This window comes from Fundulus heteroclitus, chromosome 2 (assembly GCF_011125445.2).
Source record: "Fundulus heteroclitus isolate FHET01 chromosome 2, MU-UCD_Fhet_4.1, whole genome shotgun sequence".
NCBI lineage: Eukaryota > Metazoa > Chordata > Actinopteri > Cyprinodontiformes > Fundulidae > Fundulus > Fundulus heteroclitus.
Genome location: NC_046362.1, coordinates 35,206,331 through 35,220,566, shown reverse-complemented (window position 1 = coordinate 35,220,566; position 14,236 = coordinate 35,206,331).

Here is a 14,236-nt window from a genome sequence, read left to right as displayed (position 1 = left end):
TAGTGGATATTTTTCTGTTGGATCTTGGCTTTATATACTAACAAATTGAGCAAAAACAAAGTGTAACATATCAAAATAACTAATATGCCAGCAGGATGGGACAATCTTTCATAAAAACTGTGTGTGCTGCTGACAAATTAGTAAAGTCAAATAACATGGCTGTGCACCTTTAAAATAAGAAGAACTCATCTCCATTTTTTTTCAAGTGCAGTATATCTAATTATCTTATTTTAGGGGTCAAAATACTCATTCCATTGGCAGATCATCTTATTTACCTGCTCAAATCAAGGACAAATGCACTGATTTGAAGAACATTTTACTTTTAGTTCCCTTTTTACAGTGAAAACCATAGGAACCCTGTAAGGGTATATATACTTTCTGACCACGTCAACATGTACACCTCCATCTGGAGTAAATATCTTTCAAAGCATCATCCAGACCAGAGGAATTTAGGGTTTTCCTCCGTTTATCTCAAATTTTTATCTGCTAGAAGATGGACTGAGTGTTCATCCAACTTGAGGATGATTTCTACATCACATAAGTCACTGTAAAAGTTAAAGTCAGCGAGGCGTTCAACTGGCAACCATCAACCAATCAAACGGCGGACCGAAGGGCACCCGAGGCGAACAGGTGTGTTTTTTTTAGCTGCCCAGTGTCTGCAGCTGCATGCGGCTCCTTTAGTGGCGCTCTGTTAGCTGCAAGCAAACCTGTTGCTGCTGTCAGGCAGCATCAGCTTCAGAGATGAATCTGTGACATGTGTTGCCCACCCAGCAGCTGACAGCTGGGATCCTGCAGCGGCTCAGGCGCAGCCATGAAAGGAAGCGCTCCAACATCAGGGAACTGACGTCCCAGGAGGGAGTTCCGAATGCGCCGTTAGAAAAAGATGGTTTTCCTGAAGAAACGAACAGACGATCAGCCCTGATGTGCACACTAACAGAGAAAAAGAAGCCAAATTATCAGATCATCCGTCCTAACAGCTGCACGGTTCACTAATGGGTGGAGATCTAGGTGTTGATCCGCAGGGCTTTTCACAGAGCAGGACCTTAAACCTATATTTCATCTGATCAGCCTGCATCTGTGCACCATGGGGTCATCGATGAATGACGGCATGAGAAAGGTGCCAAAAAAGAAGGATGAGGTCAGGCGGGGCAGCATTCGAGAGATTACTGCTGTAACAAGAACCTCAAAGCACGAGTAGAGAAGAATAAGCTGATGACAAAAGAACTGAAGTGAGACGGAGAAGAAGCGGAGAAAGCAGCGGCTGTCTGCAGGAGCAGCGAGGTGTGACCAGCAGGGGACCGGATCATGTCCCCGACAAGTTTCTGTGTGTTTCCTGACAGCCGGCTCGTCCTCACATGTCACTGCAGGGCTTTTAGGGACAGCGTCGTCTTCAGGCTGTCGTTTGTTCTTGATCTGCTCAAACAGACCGGATGTGGCGTCCTCAGGGGAGGCGGAGGAGCCTGACCTTCAGCGGATGGAGGAGACGAACACTAAACACCTCCGGGAGGATCATGTCTGGTGGTTTCGTCAGAACATTGTCTCCTTTTGAGCTAAAAAAAAGTTTCCATTTCCTTTTTGAGTCTGCAACCAAAAACTGAGCATCAGGGTCGACACAGACGTCTATGTCGACACCTTTTATCCATATTCATGGATGGATGGATGGATATATGGAATATAAATATTGAACTGCTTGAAAGTGGCTTTATTTCAATGGGGCCCCATATTTGGGGGAAGGGTGATATGTGGGGCCGGAAAAACAGAACTAGTTGTCCTTAAAGATCATCATCCATCAGAGCTCTGATTACCCCGTATGTTCTTAACAGATCACTTCGCTCTCAGACCGCAGGTCTGCTGGTGGTTCCTAGAGTCTCTAAAAGTAGAATGGGAGGCAGATCCTTTAGCTATCAGGCTCCTCTCCTGTGGAACCAACTCCCAGTTTTGGTCCGTGAGGCAGACACCCCGTCTACTTTTAAGACTAATCTTAAAACTTTCCTTTTTGACAAAGCTTATAGTTAGAGTGGTTCATGTTACCCTGAGTTACCTCTATAGTTATGCTGCTACAGGCTTAGGCTGCTGGAGGACATCAGGGCCTATTTCTCTCACTCTGCTGAGTTCTCCTACTGCTCTCCATTTTGAATTGTTTGTGTTATTTAAACTTTTATCTTTTTTTGGTCATTTTTCTCTTCATAGAAGGTACACCTGGTCTGGTGTTCTGTTAGCTGTGACATCATCCAGGGGAGACAGATAATCCACTATTACCATCTACCATAGAAAGTACTCCTGGATCAATGTGAGCTTCTGTGCTTTCTGTGTCTCTGCTCTGTCTTCTTAAGCCCCAGTGGGTCGAGGCAGATGAGCGTTCACACTGAGCCTGGTTCTGGTTCTGCTGGAGGTTCTCCTCCCTGTTAAAGGGGAGTTTTCCTCTCCACTGTCGCTTCATGCATGCTCAGTATGAGGGGATTGCTGCAAAGCCATCAACAATGCAGACGACTGTCCACTGTGGCTCTACGCTCTTTCAGGAGGAGTGAATGCTGCTTGGAGAGACTTGATGCAACCTGCTGGGTTTCCTTAGAGAGGAAACTTTCTGACCAACCTAGAGGAATTGATTGAATTTTATTTTTTAAAGTGACTTGAGATGATATGTTGTGAATTGGTGTTCATAAATAAAATTTCATTCAATTCAATCATTTCCATCAGTGTTAATGATATATTTATATTCTATCTTGGAGGATAGAGTGAATCCTCTCCCCCACAGAGGTTAGTTTATCAGAGACCAGCTCCAGTGTCAGGTAAAGAAAATAATGGTTCCTTAAAGGATCCTATTGGACATGCTGCTCATGCTACAGGGACCATATCACAACCACATCGGTTATTTTTATGGGACTCTGTGCTGCCCCACAGCAGTTGACCAACATGAGGTGAAGGTGTCAGGGCGTAGTGTTCTCTGCGCTAATCGTACCACTGATTGTTAAAGTAAAAAAAAATTTTAATATGTTTTTTCAAACAGACAAAAGTCAGCAGCAGAATCAGATTACAGAGAAGACTTGGCCAGTTTTTCATGGGTGCAGGCATCAAAATCATTTTCTTTACTCTATTTAAGGGTGGCCCAATTAAGACAAATATCCTGATTTTTTATGCTAAGTGTACATATACACACACACACACACACACACACACACACACACACACTATATACATACATATATATACACACATACATACATACATACATACATACATACATACATACATACATATATATATATATATATATATATATATATATATATATATATATATATATATATATATATATATATCCTGAAGAGAATCATTGAGGCCTTAATGGTCTACAGAAAAGATCCTGTGGGACGCACATTTTCTTCCTGTCTCCAGGTTATTGTCTCTGACTGGTGATGAGGAAGAAATGTTAGCTGAGAAGGTTGAACCTCTTCAGCTCTGGAGTGCCAGCAGCTGCTATCGAGACGGTAAAATCTGATTCGCTGCTACCGACCGAGGCACTCAACCTAAATCTGAAATAATGACGGAGAAAACCGAAGCGTGCAGCGTAAGGGAAACGTATTTTAATTCAGCAGAGCGGAGAAAACCGAACACTAACGCTCACCCACACACACACTTTCTGTCCATTCAGACATTAAAGCCTGGAGGGGGAGTGAAAGGCCTCAGAACGAACAAGTCACATCACAACTTATAATCTGAGCTGTCACGGTCTCCACAGGGGCTCCTGGAAATGCACATTACAGTTTCTCTGCTTACTCACCATCCCTGAGCCTGGATGGACTGGGAAGGCTTTTCAACCTGCAGAGAAGGAGTGAAAATACCAGCTGTCATAATAATCCTGCAGATCAGTTCATTTTTTTTGTGTGTGCATGAATAGAAGATCATGAAAAAATTCAGGTTTGCCCAAACCGAACCATGGATAAATAACTATTTTCCACACTGGGTTAAAAATGCATCCACGGTCGGTTTGAGTGTGGTTTGATGACATGTGAGAACGAGGTGACATTAATGAGACTGAAAAATGTCAAGAAACAGAAAAAAATGCAGCGCTTTACAGGCCAATTCAGTGTCTTTAAACTTCCTCTGATGAAAAAAAGCCAAAATAAAAACCCAGCAGAACCTCCTGGAGGACAAACAGACTCGACTCAGAGTATGACAGGTACATGTCATAAAATTAGAAAAAATATATATGTTTTTGTCACTAATAGCAGAATGTGAAACTCATGCACTCAGAAAAGTGAACATTTGCTTTGCAGTTAAAACATAAAAAAGGTGTTTGTTGGGTTAAAAACAGACAATAATGTATTGTTCCCTAGAAAATAATCTCCTGACACCTTAAGCATCCACTGATGGTCCGGCGTGGAAGGCCCTGAAGGCGGCAGCTGCAGAGGAACATGCAGGACCAACAAACTGAGCTCAGATTTTTCATGTTCTTCCTTCATTGCTGCGTGATTAGCTGAAAATCAAAAGAGCTGCGCCCACTTTCCCCCTGATGCTCTGAAGGTTTGCTTTGCATCCAGCGTGCTTGCAGGGGACTGATTTCACCCAGAGCTGCATAACAAAGTGGCACAAATGGCCACGCCCACAGAAACAAATTCAAAACCTAAAAGAGAATACTATGAAGGCCTGTAACGTATCATTTCTCCATTCATACCACCGTGTCACCATGCGCAGTCACAACTGACGTGTCCTTGAAGTCATCGTCACACGTTGCAGTGTTATTACACATTATTACAGGCGAGAAGCCACTTCAGTGACGTCTGCTTGTTAACTTTTGCACATTGAGCCCCGGATTAGTCACCGCAGTTGTTTTATCTGAGGAAAGAATCGCTGCTGAGGGCTTTCTTCGAAGGTCTGGCTTTATCCGCTTCAAGCAGCGGAGAGCAAAAAGGTAGAAAGCCCGCTGCAGCTGAGACGCACCGATGCTTTACACCTTCTCTCTGACGTCTTAAATAAATAATTCTAGCGTACATGGATGAACTATTCATCCCTACACCCCCATTAGGGCTCTGAGGTCCAGTGATCAAGACCTGCTGATTGTCTCCCATACAATATTAAAAGCTAAAGGAGACAGAGCTTTCTCTTATGTGGCTCTACCATCCTCTGACTTTTAAAGGACAGCTAAGAACGTATCTTTTTAAATCTGCTCTTTATTTTTTCTTCTGTTTTTTTAAATCTTCTGCTGTAAAGCACTTTGTGATTTTTTTTTTATCTTGACCAGAGGTTCCCAAAGTGGGAGTCAGGGTCCCTTTGGAGGGCCGAGAGACACTATGGGGGTCAGGAGATGATTTAAATTATTATTATTATTTATTTTTTTGATTTTATTGTTATGATCGTGCATCATTACGTTTCAGTCACCTATGGAGTACTTAGGGCCTTTGTGGATTAAATAAAAATTTTATATTGGCCGCAGAGAAGTAGAAAAACTAACAAATATTTAGATGAATTTCCCATTTTTGTGATTAAAAAGCTTGAATGTTCTTTGATGTTGAAAAGCCATGAACATTTTAGACATTTTTAGTAACAAGATGATTCAGAGAGCTGAATGTGTACAAAAAAAAAACCTTTACAGAGGAAAGAACAATGTAGTTGTACAGTAGCAGCAGGTGAAGATATGAGACAAGCTGGACTATAAACTTCTACATTAACATTTAAAGGTAACTCTAGACAAATGTGTTTTTAATCTTGATTTTAAGGAACTCAGGCTTTCAGCACTTTTACAGTTTTCTGTAGTTTGTTCCAGATCAGTGGAGCATAGGAACTAAATGCTGCTTCTCCATGTCTGGTTCTGGTTCTGGTTCTGCAGAGCAGGCTGGAGCCAGAAGACCTGAGTGGTCTGGAGGGTTGATGCCCTGATAACAAGTCTGTAATGTATTTAGGTGCTAATTCAGGGATTTATAGACTAACAGAAGGATTTTAAAGTCTATTCTCTGAGATACAGGGAGCCATGGAAGGACTTCAGAACCGGGTCCATGTTCTCTACGTTCTTAGTCTTAGTGAGGGCGGCAGCGTGCAGACCTGTGAAAACACCGTTGCAGTGATTAATTCTACTAAAGATAAACGCATGGATTAGTTTTTCCAGATCCTGCTGAGTCATTAGTCCTTTAATCCTGGTAATGTTCTTCAGGTGATAGAAAGCCGACCTTGTATTTGTCTTTAGATGCTTTTGGAGGTTCAGGTCTGAGTCCATCACTACACCCAGATTTCGGGCCTGATCAGTGGTTTTTAGCTGAAGCGACTGAAGCTGTGTGCTAACTTTTGATCTCTCCTCTATTGGTCCAAATAATATTACTTCAGTTTTGTTTTTATTCAATTGAAGAAAGTTTTGGCACATCCATGCATTGATTTCTTCTAAGCATTTACTCAGAGCTTGAACTGGTTCATAGTCACCTGGTGACATGGTGATGTAGAGCTGTGTGTCGTCTGCATAGTTATGGTAGCTGATGTTATTTTTTATGATCTGAGCTACAGGGAGCATGTAGATGTTGAAGAGGAGGGGACCCAGGATGGACCCTTGGGGAACCCACACATGCGATTTTTGTCATCTCTAAAGTAAAGTTACCTGTTGACACAAAAAAGTCCTTTTAAGTAGGATCTGAAACCAGTTGAGGGCTGTACCAGAAAGGCCCACCCAGTTTTCCAGGTGCTCTAACTGGAGTGATCAACAGTATCAAATGCTGCACTAAAGTCCAATAGTACCAGCGGTTCTTCCACATTTGCTTCCAAAGCAAATTTAAAAGCATAAATTTGCTTTATTAAAGCTAGGACATTGCAAAGCCAGAAATTTCCAAGAAAATAAACCCAGATATGAATGAGAAATGTGATTAAACCTTGATATTCAACACTTTCTATGACATAAAACGAACTTTGCGATCTTTTAGGCCAGAATGCTGTTGTTTAAACCTGAAACATCAGCTGAGTTTATTAGAATATTGCTTTTTGGACATATCTGCTTTTGGGTTTGAAAACGATGTGCGGGTGCGAGCTGGCTGTAAGCGCAGCGTGAGCGGACAGCTCCAAAATCATTGCCGCACTTTTGCAATGAAGCAATTTCTTGATAAACTCAGCAGATATTTCAGGTTTCCACAGCTACATTCTTGCCTACACCTTCATTTTATCACAGGAAGTGTAATACATATCAAATTTGAATCTAATTTTTAACACATTTCTGCTTCATTCAAAAGATACGAAGGAAGGAGTACAGGATTTAATAGTCTTTGCTGTTTTTTTTTTTGGCCTGCCCTCTCAGGAGTAGACAGAGAGACTTAAATCGTCGATCCTCCATGACGTGTTGGATCAGATCTGAGCTGCAAACTGGTGGAAACCAGAGTGAGACGACCCTCACGACTGTTCACACACACCCTCTCAGTCTGTGAGTTAGTCACCGCCACCCACCACCTCTGACTAACAGACTCTATATCTGCCGCCTCGGTTGGCTCGGCGCTCCCAGGCGAGGCGACTTTATCCGTGCAGCACGTTTCAGCAGCAGGACAATTCAAACAGCTTCCCATGATGAAGGACCCAAAATATCACACCAGAGAGTTCATGTCAAGTCAGATCCGTGCTGAATTGCTCACGTTTGGCTCTTTGGAAATATAGAAAGCAAATTGCGAGCTTTGAAATTGATACAGAAAAAGTTTTTCTTTACATTAGAGCCAAGATGCAGTTTGAATTTTACTATTTGGGGCGTTTCCATCCCTCTCTTTTCTCCCTGAAACAGCCAGACTGTATGTAATCTGTTAGGTGGTCCAGCAGGTGAAGCTTCAGGTTTCCTGGACTTTTGCTGATTTTCAGCTCTGATCACTTTAAGAGGAGTTAATCAAAGCATGCAGTATGTGGCCAACATATTAGAGAACTGGAAGAAAGCACATCTTTAACTGGATCTTTGCAAACCAGTTAGCTTCCCTTTCCTGATCTGAATCTGTGACAAATCTCAAACACAAGACAGAAAATACAGACGGTAGGATTTAAGCTACCAAGGTGACCCTCGTGGAGCTTCAGCCTCGGCAAACCTCAGATGATCAGCTAAATTTTGACAAATTACAGAAAATGTTATCAATAACTGCAGATGTGTCACTGCTAATTAACTTTTGCACCTCATTTTACTTGTGTGTTGACCTTTAGAGAGATACCAAAGTTCTTAGAGAAGATTCATTTGTTCAAAATATTAACAAGATTTCTTAAAAAAAAAAAAAAATTAAAATATTTCAGTCACATTTTAAATGGCTCAATTTTAAGACAGTAGCCATTTTCATCACGTTCCATTAAATGCAAAAATCAAAGGAAATATTCCGGAAAAACGTTCAGAAAGGCTAGAGAACCACTGATTAAATTTTATTTTTACAAAACTTACTGCTTGAACATCTAAAGGAAGATGATGTGGAGCGACCCCTGGAGCAGCTGCTGTCAGTTTGAATGTTTTAAACAAAGGGAGAGAGGTAAAATAATAATAAAGATAAATTTATTTGTGAAGCGATTTTCATTTAAAAAGAGATGTCAAAGTGCAACAGGATAAAACAGCAGGAAAAAAAACCCATAAAGAAATGACATAAATATATCAAGGAACAACACAATATGCCTTGTTTTTTGTTATGCACATTTTAAGGGACATTACTTAAAAATTACTCCCCATTTACTCATAATTTAAATGACCTTTTGACTATAATCATTGTGCCTCCTCTCTGTTACCTGTTCTAAAACAAGGTAAATCCAGCTGAATGGTAATGAGTTTACCCCCCCCCCCCCCCCACACACACACACACACACACACACACACACACACACACACACACACCACCCACATTACTGTACCTACATGTGGTTTCCATGGAGAACATTAACAAGCCTCTGATAAAGACTGACTCACTCATTTCTGGCTTTAATCAGTGTTCCGGCTACACCCCCCCCCCCCCCCCCCCCCCCCCCCCCCCGCCTGTGATCCAGTAACACATTCCTCGGACTCGTTGCAGCCATGCCAGCAGATGCTACCTGGTGATGCGGATGCCAAACCGCCAACGCCCACGCTGCGTGGTGCAACGGTGTGAAAGGTGAAAAGATGGCGGCAGCAGAGATCAGGAGAATGACTGGTGTCAGAATGGAGCTTAAATGGGTCAGTAGTGGGTGTTTTATTTATGTCTGCACCAAATGCATTGCTTAGATGTAGGATGTCCAAATTCTTGGGTGCATGGGCCAAAATGATCAAGTCAAAGGAACTCGGGGAGGGCCTAAAACTGAACACAATTTTTTTAAATCAAAGAAAATATAATGATTTTTTTTACCTGCTTTACAAAATATGATCTATATTGCTTGACTATGGATGACATGTTTCATGAATTGGCGTTATATAAATAAAATTGAATTGAATTGATCATTTTAAAATGTAAAAAAAGGGTTTTGCTCATTCGTCATATAAAAAATAAGATGGTGATCCAGTTTGCAAATTATTTTGAATAGTTCAATTTGACTCTTTAACAATGATAAACTGAACTCGTTTTGGTCTAGCAATGTAAGAACAGTATCTGGGTCAGTTGTTCTGTGAAAACACTTGCTGTAATTAGCCAATTTTAATAATTTAATTCAAAGCGGATTTTAATGCACCAAAGTCTGCATTTGAGTAATTAGACGTCATTGGACAGATGTTTCTATGAAATTAAAGAGAATGTCGAATGTGTGTTTATTAAAAGATGAACACTTTGTGTTGTGCTTAACATTTTCAGTTGTAAAATTTAAACTTTTTTGTCATAATTTGCCCTAATTAAAAACTAAAATCTTCCATCTTTATCAGCCACCTGTGCTGGTGAACCAAATCTTTCTTGAAATACAGTTGGGGGGGACATTAGGGAAAAATGCATTATGAAGAATCACCTTTTCTGCACATCAGAACACATATTAATGGATCTGCACCGACTAACAATGCCTAAACTTGTTTCTTCAGTTTTTTGTTGCATTTTTCGGGCTCCTCTGTGTTATTTTTTTAAAAATTCTGGATTGATCCTGGAGTAGTTGGCTGTTCTGAGTCCTGCAGTATCGTTTCTCCTGAGGGTGGGGCAGCTCCTGTTGCATCACATCCAGCCAGGACTGTTCCAACTTCTTATGACTACAATATATCTATAAATAAATTAACATGTATACAGAACACTAGATCTAAAAGCTGTCTTGCTCTGTATTCTGGCATTTGGCAAATACAGATAATTCGGGAAAGTTTTCAGTCTGATTTTCTGTCAGACATCTAGAAAAAAATTGTTATATATCTTTTTATACAGTGCGTGTAAATATCTGGTTTCTATTATGTCGAATTAAAAGTCAAATGGAGTTAGCGCATCTTTAGAAACACATTTGTAATACATAATGCAATGGCGCATTTGTTCTGAATGAAATAACGCATTTCTGATTAGGCTTAAAGAAATAGTTGAACAATCAAATAGTCGCTTTTCTCTTTAACTGAACCGTGGAAGTTAAGAGAAATCACTCCTCGTCATACAGACAGTTAAAAAGAGTCGAGATCGGCTTGAATTTAAGATTAAAGAGGAAATGAAGGACTGTTTAGTCCGATCATCGTAATATTTTTAGGTCAACCCGCCGGTTTCATACTCTGACATCACAGAAGCTTCACTACAATATAACCAAAATTAACTCGTTTTGTTATAATTACATTGAAGAGGAAGTTTTCCCAATTTGTGGCGCCCCCTGGAGGTTACGGTGGCCTCAGCATTTACCTGTGCTGCCTAATGGGCCGGCTGGTTCTGAGCCGCTTATAGTAGCAACAGCCGCGTTTCCTTTGGAACACAGTTTCTGTTGTGTGCAAAATATCAAGACTTTTGTGGTGAAGTGAAGTCAGGTCCACAGTCTGTCATGAAATATTCAAGTAAAGTACAAAGTCAATAAATTTGAGACTGAAGTCCACAGCTCGGGTGGATGGTGACCCACAAAGGAAAGTTCTTCCCAAGGCCTTACAGAACCGTGGTGCGGCTCTGCACTTTCGCCTTCGGAGGTCATGAATCCTCGTCTTTCTCCAGCCGTGTGCATTCACCTCCATTTGGTGGTTGGACCGTATGTCCTCCTAGCGCAATCTGCTGGGAGGACAACTGGACCCAGAACCCACTGGAAGGTCTTTCTATCTTTCTCGATCTTGGGATTGTTAATTTTATGTACTGGCCTAATCCTGCTTAGCTCTGAAGGCCCATTTTCACCCCGGTTTAAGATTTGACAGTAAATGAGAAAAAACATTGGTCAGAGGTAAACAGTGTAATATGCATATTTAATTCATTAGGAATTCCGAATGGAGACAGTTTACATTACCATTTTGTTGTTTTCTTTACCAGCTGACATCCTGGAGATGTAAAAAGTTCTGTCTAAGTTCTGTCCGTCTCGTATAGGTATATATATATAAAGAAGTATGTATATATGTTTATATACATATAGATCACTATATATGTAAATAAGACAGCATATGCCCACCTCTATTTCTTTTGTATTTTTTTGTATACTTTTTGATCCATTGTATATATGAAGATTCACTGTATATAACTGAATGCACCTTCCCTACTCTGCACCTTCTTGTATGAACCGATGTGACGAGTGAATTTCTCCATTGTGAGATCAATAAAGCCTATCTTATCTTATCTTATCTTATCTTATCTTATCTTATCTTATCTTAATTTTCCCTAGTCTGAATACATCTTTTTAAATGCTGCGTCCCTCCCATGCTTGGGAGGAGTGTGATCTGCTCTTACAACAAAGAGACCCTTCTACTCTGCAAAGGGTCCAGCCAATTGATCTACTGCATGTTATCTTTACCCCGCAACAGAGGAGAGACATACCTTAAGCCTGGGGGGTTTGTCTGTTATTCTCCATACAACTGCCTGATTAATATAACAACTAAGATATTTTCCTCAACAGGATCTTTACGAAGGAGTCTGAGACAGTTCCTGGGGAGCAGTCCTTCCCTGGACCAGTTTTTACTAACTCCTATTTCTAGACAGGGGGACGTTAGCGGATGGATGGAACTGCTTAAACCTCTTCCACCCCAGGAGTGCAGTTTCAGCTCAAATAGTGACGGTGATATTTGCAATAATTAGGTTCATTTTTAGAACATAATTAATGTTGTGTTTAATGAGGCTGGACACTGACTGGCTGCGTATCGGAGAAGCTTTGCGGCAACAAAAGGTCTTGGAAAAACCTCAGGATGGCCGTAGCAAACGTTTGCAGGATGTAAATCAATATCTAACATTAAAGTCATGGCCGTCTCTCCTAGTGTGTGGCTGAGACCGTTTTAATATTTGAAGAGACTCGCAGGATCAGCGTGAAAATATTAGCAAATGGGTTTAAATTTCCTTTTTTTGAACAAATCAGAGGGGATTTGTTAAGTCTGCTGTGGATTGCTGCAGCTGACAGTTTCTCTCCATCAGCCGTGACTGAAATCTGTCAGTGGAACCAGGACTATCTGATTTTATTTGGCCAGCTGCTTTATTCCTCGTTTAACAGCAGGCTGCTCCACTGCTTCCTGCTCTGAGTAAACCTCAGCTGCAGTCGGGTCCGGTCGGGTCCGGTCGGGTCGGACAGGATGGACTCTAAGTGGCCCTGCGGCCCTTCACATGCTGGGAGCATCGTTACAGCCGGAGGAGCTGTAGGACGGCCACCTGCAGACAGAAGCTGATGCCACTGCACCTCAATTAGATCTGAGCCAAGACTTTGACTAGGCCTCTTTTTATTTTTCACATTCAGAGGAGGACTAGCGGCCGTGCTTTGGAAAATTTTCCTGTTGCAGAGATGTTTGGTTAATTGGTCTCTCAAGATACCTCCTGAGCGTGTGTACAATGGATGGATGGACGGATAGATGAAAGAATGGATGGACATACGGATGGATGGATGGATGGATGGATGGATGGATGGATGGATGGATGGATGGATGGATGGATGGATAGGTGGGTGGATAGGTGGGTGGGTGGGTGGGTGGATGGATGGATGGATGGATGGATGGATGGATGGATGGATGGATGGATGGATGGATGGATGGATGGATGGATGAATAGGTGGATGGATGGATGGATGGATGGATGGATGGATGGATGGATGGGTGGATGGATGGATGGATGGATGGATGGATGGATGGATGGATGGATGGATGGATGGATGACCCAAGTGAGCTGAAGTCAAACTTCTCAAACTGTTGGCTGATCGTCCTCCGGCCAACCAGAGTTCCCGGTTGCATGAATTCCAGCAGATCTTCCGGCCCTTTAGACAATTTAGCATTTTCTCCTCAATGTGTTGTTTCCAACCAAGTGGATCTGACCTTCAGGGTGACATCACATTAATTAGCCCGACCGCTCAGCCTCCATCCATTATCTGACTGCTCGCCGCTTTCTCCGGCATCAGCTGCAAACACATCCCAGCAGTAATGATGTTCGGACTTAACAAAGCCTGGACAGCGTTCACACATTGTTTTATAGCCCACTTTTAATGACCACTGCCACACACACACACACACACACACACACATACACACACACACACACACACACACACACACACACACACACACACACACGCACGCACGCACACACACACACACACACACACACACACACACACACTACCACAGACAAATGGCTGTAACAGCGATGATAATGATTCTCCCGGTGGTTGTTTCCCTCTGCAGTCAAACAGAATCGTTTTTCTCACACAAAGCCTCGATATGCACGCAGAATCAAGTGTTTATTTATTTTTTTATATATTTGATTTGTGCCTCCATTTACAGCCTAAAGATGTGACAATTTCACCACCGCCGAACAATAAAAGCTGCCTTAAGTGTGGGGAGAAGCTCTCTGAAGCGGCGGCAGATACACGAAGCAGCCTGGAGAAACCTGGATCTCACAGATCACTGCCAACAAAAAGCAACAGATCCAGATGTGCTGCCAGGGCCTCGTCTCTGAGTAGATTAAGATCCTTGACACCAGCCCCAGGAGAATGGCCTTAGCCGGGTCTGGGCGAGGTCTTCTGGTGCTTCCTGAGGTTGCACTAGGCTCTCTTTATGCACGATGGGCCCCAGCGTATAACCTGACTCCGCATATCCATCTGGAAACCTTCCGTTGAAGTAATTTTGGGAAGGGGTGAAAATACTGGTTAGCTAATTGGCCTATGTTGGTGATAGACGGGCCAAATAAACCAATCAGATCAACGAAGCATATGACGTACTAACAGCGATGACGAAAACACA